The sequence below is a fragment of the Cnephaeus nilssonii genome (assembly GCF_951640355.1).
Source record: "Cnephaeus nilssonii genome assembly, chromosome: 13".
Taxonomy (NCBI): Eukaryota; Metazoa; Chordata; class Mammalia; order Chiroptera; family Vespertilionidae; genus Cnephaeus; species Cnephaeus nilssonii.
In genome coordinates, this window is record NC_137084.1 from 67,822,335 (window position 1) to 67,827,872 (window position 5,538).

A 5,538-nucleotide genomic window follows, 5' to 3' on the forward strand; every position below is an offset into this window, starting at 1 on the left:
GAATACCTCTTGGTGTTCACGTGACTTAGCTGGTCTGATGGTGACCATGCTGGCTCAACTGTGTAAGAATATAATGGTGTTTTAATTCATAAACCTAGAGTATAACATGCTCTGAAACTTTATCTGAGCTTGAATTCTCAATCTCAGATTTATGTCTTTTCATTGATTTTTGTACATTGTTGAGCAAATTTTACTAGGTATCTTCTTCTTAGACAGTATTGGAGGAAAAGAGATATCTGTCAGTCGGATACTCTTTTTTTCTTAAATATATACTGTTATTGATTTCAGAGAGGAAGGGAGAGGAAGAGAAAGATAGAAACATCAATGTTGAGAGAGAATCATGATCAGCTGCCTCCTGCATGCCCCCTACTGGGGATCGAGACCACAACCCTGGCATGTGCCCTTGACTAGAACCAAACCCAGGACCCTTCAGTCCGCAGGCTGATGCTCTATCCACTGAGCCAAACCCGCTAGGGCAGTTGGATACTCTTATAAATAAAATGGACACAGAGGGTTTGCTTTATAATGATTTATGCATCCAAAACATTATCCACCTAAACATGCTTATAATCAAAGAAAAATAAATCATTTGCTGAAAAATGATGAATTTTCCACTTAGTAGATTAATCAGTTGCCCATTTCTGTTTTGAAAATCAAGATTCTTGGCTATATCTATCTAGAGTGGCTTAGCATGTAATGTTTTGGATAATTTTGCCACCGTCATGTTCTGGCCAGAAATAAGAAGACATCAGAGGACAATGGCTCAGCTGGTTATGTAAGACTTTGGGTTGATACATAAGCTCACCCAGCTACGGAAACCAAGTTTGAAAACAAAGACTTGTTCAGCCTTGCTGAGCTGTTCTTCCAGAAATAAGACCACGTGAAGGCTTTATTTTTTTTCCTGTTTTGCTTTAATATATAAATTAAATATTTGCCCAGTTCTCATTAACAAAAACTGAATTCTTATTGAATACAGCCTGGTTTACTTATATTCATCTCCTACTATGTACCCAGAAGGGTAAAAGATACCAAAGAAATATAAGTAAATATATGCTTAGATGTTTTTCCATGGTAAAAATATATATTCAATATACACAATACTTCATATGTATTAAATAGCAATATAAAATATATTTGATGTTTAAAACAATAAACATTTACTCTGTACCTCACCTGTTATATAACATAGACACCTATATTTGCTTGAGAAACTATATCCTGGTAGAAGTGGAGGGTGTCAGAAATAGACAAACTTGTAGTTAACAGTATAATGTAAGATGGGTTTTGTTAAAGTTTAGGACTGGAGGAGTATACAGACACACACACACAGAAATTTCCAGCTTTCAGAAAAAAATCTGTCTTATTGAGTCAAGCAATAACCTCTCTAAATAGCTTAAAAACCATATAATGCAAAGTTTAACAAGAAATGCAAAATAGGAATTCACTTTCTAACACATTAAGAATCAAAACAACAATTCTCAACTTTTAAATACCTAGGACTTACCTGGGAACATACTTCTTCAATCACAGACTCCAAAGTCTTAAAACTCCTTGAACAAACAATATAAATTCTTATAAAAATCTCTATGAAACCCAGCCAGCATGGTTCAATGGTTGAACATCGACCTATGAACCAGGAGGTCACGATTTGATTCCCAGTCAGGGCACATGCCCAGGTTTCGGGCTCGATCCCCAGTGTGGGGCGTGCAGCAGGCCGCCAATCAATGATTCTCTCTCATCACTGATGTTTCTGTCTCTCTCTCTCTCCCTTCCTCTCTGAAATCAATAAAAATATATTTAAAAATATATTTTAAAAATGTTTATGAAATAAATGTTTTTAAAAATCAAAATAATTAGCCATAATCATTTTCACATTTCCTCCTTTCATTTTATCTAGATGCTAACATTAACTGCAAAAGTGATGAACTGGGATAATTTCTAAGAGAAACTTTCTGACAAGAGTATAATTTGGATGGTAGAATACATTATTTAAAAAGAGGATCTTTTTTCCTGGTATAATTAGGTTATGACTACATGGTATCAAAACAACCATTTGAGTGAGGTAAGGTGATTCTACTTATTGAGCATTTTCTAAGGAGAATCTATTATGTGTATAACCCTATGGTAGATACTTGATGGGGGGTGGGGAAAGGAGATGGGGTGATTGCCGGAGTGAGGTCTAAGGCACTGAGGAACCTCAATCATTGCCTTAGAGAAAACACATAAAACAGATGCATAGGGAACAATAAATGTATGCTATAGACAGTAGGCATTGGATTAGTTTAACAGACCTTAATGTGCTCTGGATTGATCTAGGAAAAGAGCAAGAGTTGGAACCTGAAGAATAGAATTTGCATGGTTAGAGACAAGAGGAAAACAGTATTAGCAAAAGCACAGCACACTATTTTGTCTCTCAGGCTGCTAAGTGGCCAGGTTGAATTGAATTGCTGTTTTGGGGGCATGAAACCACAGCTTTACTTTTCAACAGTAAAAACAAGTTAACAAAGGAGGAGAGAGAGAGAGGAGAATAAGATATAAAAAATAATAAAGGGGAAAATAAATTTCCATATAGAAAGAAGCATTTCTGCAGATAGGCAGACAAAACATTTCCTTACTGAATACCCCTGAGTTTATTTAAATTAATAATCAGAAGAAAATAGCAAACATTTATTGAGCACATATCACATATCAGACACCATATTATTCCAAGCACTTACATGCTCTGAAAACACTGTGAGGTAGAAACTCTTCCCACCATATCATCAGGGTCCATAATAGCCCACGACCCTCTAAAACTAGAGATTTTAAGTCAAAGATTAATTTCATTTAGGCATTTTTCAGTGCTTCCTATTTTTGAATAATAACTTCAAAGAAGTTTACTTTAGCAAAATAGACCCAAATGGATGGTAGAAGCTATGTGAAGTGTGGTGTGGCTGACTGAGCTGCCTGGTACAGCTTATCCTAGAGGTACTGGGGGCAATAAAACTACGGTGACTGCACAAGTGGCAGCTGAGAGTCAAGAGGGGCAGAGGTGGTGGCCGCAGGAGCACTGGCCAGTTGCTAGCCCCCGACACAGGTGCAATGAGACCTTCCATGCTGTGTCGTCCTTTTGGTGTTCAGGGTGCGGGGAGGGAGTTTCTCTGAAGCCAAGTTTGATGTTTTGAGGCTGAGGAACACGTACTTGAGTATGATGATAGTGACTTTGCTGAACTTGAGGACATCACAGAAGATGCTGTCACTAAATCTCCTCAATGGGTGATTACCACTAAAGATGATGAAGACAAAGCAGCTGTGGAGTTGGGAGGGTCGGATGAAAACCCAAGAGATTCTGAAGATGCAGATACCCAGGAGGGAGGTACTGAGAGTGAGTCATCCAACAATGAAGAATTTGAAGGTTATGAAGACAAATAGAAACTTCTAGAAAAATAAAGACCCAATAACAATTGTTGATGTTCCTGCACACCTCCAGAATAATTGGGAGAATATTATCTAGAAACTAGAGGCCCAGTGCACAAATTCGTGCACGGGTAGGGTCCCTTGGTCTGGCTGGCAATTGGGGCCGATGGGGGCCATCTTGCCCAGTCCCGATTGGGGCGATGGGGGCCAGCTGGCCGGGGAGGGACCACGGGAGGTTGGCTGGCCAGGGGAGGGACCAGGGGAGGGCTCCAGGGCATGTCTGTCCCTCTTGCCCAGTCCCCATAAGCTGGACCCCAGCAGCAAGATAACCTACCAGTCGGAGCGTCTGCCCCCTGGTGGTCAGTGTGTGTCATAGTGACTGGTCAAGTGGTTGACCGAATGGTCGACCAATGGGTTGAACTTTCAGTGGGACACTTAGCATATTACGCTTTAATTATACAGGATTTTGATGGTGACTGGTCTACTTCATTGGGAAGAAGAAAAGCAGTCCCCTTGCTCAGGCCTGGTTTGACACTCAGAGCTTTCAGAGAGGAGCTTTGCCTTGGTAGAAGCATCAAGCACAGGAAAGCTGAACCAGGGGAATGAGTATATCTACACCCTGGGGCCTTCTGGTAGAGTGTGTTGTGAAGCGATGCCGTCAGCTCAGGCTCCTCAGGAGACAGGATTACTGAATGTCCTGGCCCAGATGGTGATGCCCGTGAGTGATCAAGTGGAAACAAAAGTGACCATGAATGATGAGGCCCTGGATACCTAAGTGCTTGCTGTTGGCGTTCAAAAAGCTTTGGTAAGACTGCGGAACGAGACGCAGGAGTGGGTATTGTGACAAACCTACGTCTGGAGGAAAGTATGGACTGCCAGACTCCTTGGCCATGCTGTCAGGTTGGAGAAGTCACAGGGAATGCCAGACACAAAGGTTCACGTGTGAACACACTATGCTTACCAGATTGAATCCATTCATTTTTCAGATCAGTTCTTGGGTCCAAAAATTATGCAAGAGGAAGGTCAGCCTTTAAAACTACCTGACACAAAGAGGATTACTGTTTGCATTTCATGTGCCTGGCTCAGGCAACATCTACCCAAAGGATATGGGGGCTTTGCTACCTCCAATGAACATGGCAATGTATTCCAGTGACAAAGCCAAAAAGTTCTGACTCAACAGAGAAGGCAAACAAAAACCAGATAAGAACAGAGCTCAAGTCCAAGAGAACATCTAGAAGCTGAAGCAAGTGCAAAGACAAGAAGTGGCACAATCTCAGTGTGAGAAGAAAAGAGCAGAGAAAAGCAAATCATAGATGAGAAACAGCTCAGGCTGGAGGAAGCTGTCTTGAGTGAGGTGTGAGCAAAAGAAATTGGAAAAGAAGCAAATGAAAATGAAACAAATTGAGGTGGAAGCCATGTAAAGTCTCCCCAGAGATCTGAGTCCCGATGCCACATGTAAGCTCTAAATTCACAGGAAACGTAAAAAAAAAAAAAAAAAAAAATGCCAGTCCATTTCTCATTTTAAAGTTCAAACACTCGCCCTGGCCAGTGTCGCTCAGTGATTAGAGTGTTGGTCCCCATACCGAAGGGTCATGGGTTCAATTCCTGGTCAAGGGCACATACCAGGGTTGCAGGTTTGATCCAGGCCCTGGTTGGGGCACATGCGGGAGGCAACCAATCAGTGTGTTCCCTTTACATCAAACTTTCTTTCTCTCTTTCCCCTTCGCTCCTTCCCTTCCACTCTCTCTAAAAATCAATGAAAAAATTATTCTCTGGTGAGGATTAACAACAACAAAAAATTCAAACACTCCCAGTGACTGAGAAATACTATTTCCTCATCTGCTACTTTTTGTTTGAAGTTATTGGAAGGACACTGTTTCAGTAATTTTCTTCTAGGTAATAAAATTATTTGGATTATTTTGTGAAAGAAATGATATATGAATTATGAGTAGTCTTAAAACATTTTTAAAATTACAACATGAATCATCAGTGCTTTTAGTGTTTAAAACTAGGCAGTTGAAATGGCTGGCTATAAAAATAACTCTAAACAAAGATTCCACAAATAACTGTTGGAATTGCACAATAAACATTGCTTAGTGTTTCCTTCTTTTTTTAAAAAAGGCAAGAAAATAACTATTTTTC

The 5,538-nt window shown here is 40.2% G+C and overlaps 1 pseudogene across 1 annotated transcript; it reads left to right on the forward strand.

Moving 5' to 3' along the window:
* Nucleotides 1-758: 758 nt before the first annotated feature.
* Nucleotides 759-4,817, forward strand: LOC307110186 (PAT complex subunit CCDC47-like; annotated as a pseudogene). Its single transcript has 3 exons — nt 759-775; nt 3,198-3,394; nt 3,936-4,817. The product of its transcript is annotated as a PAT complex subunit CCDC47-like (transcript).
* Nucleotides 4,818-5,538: the final 721 nt, after the last annotated feature.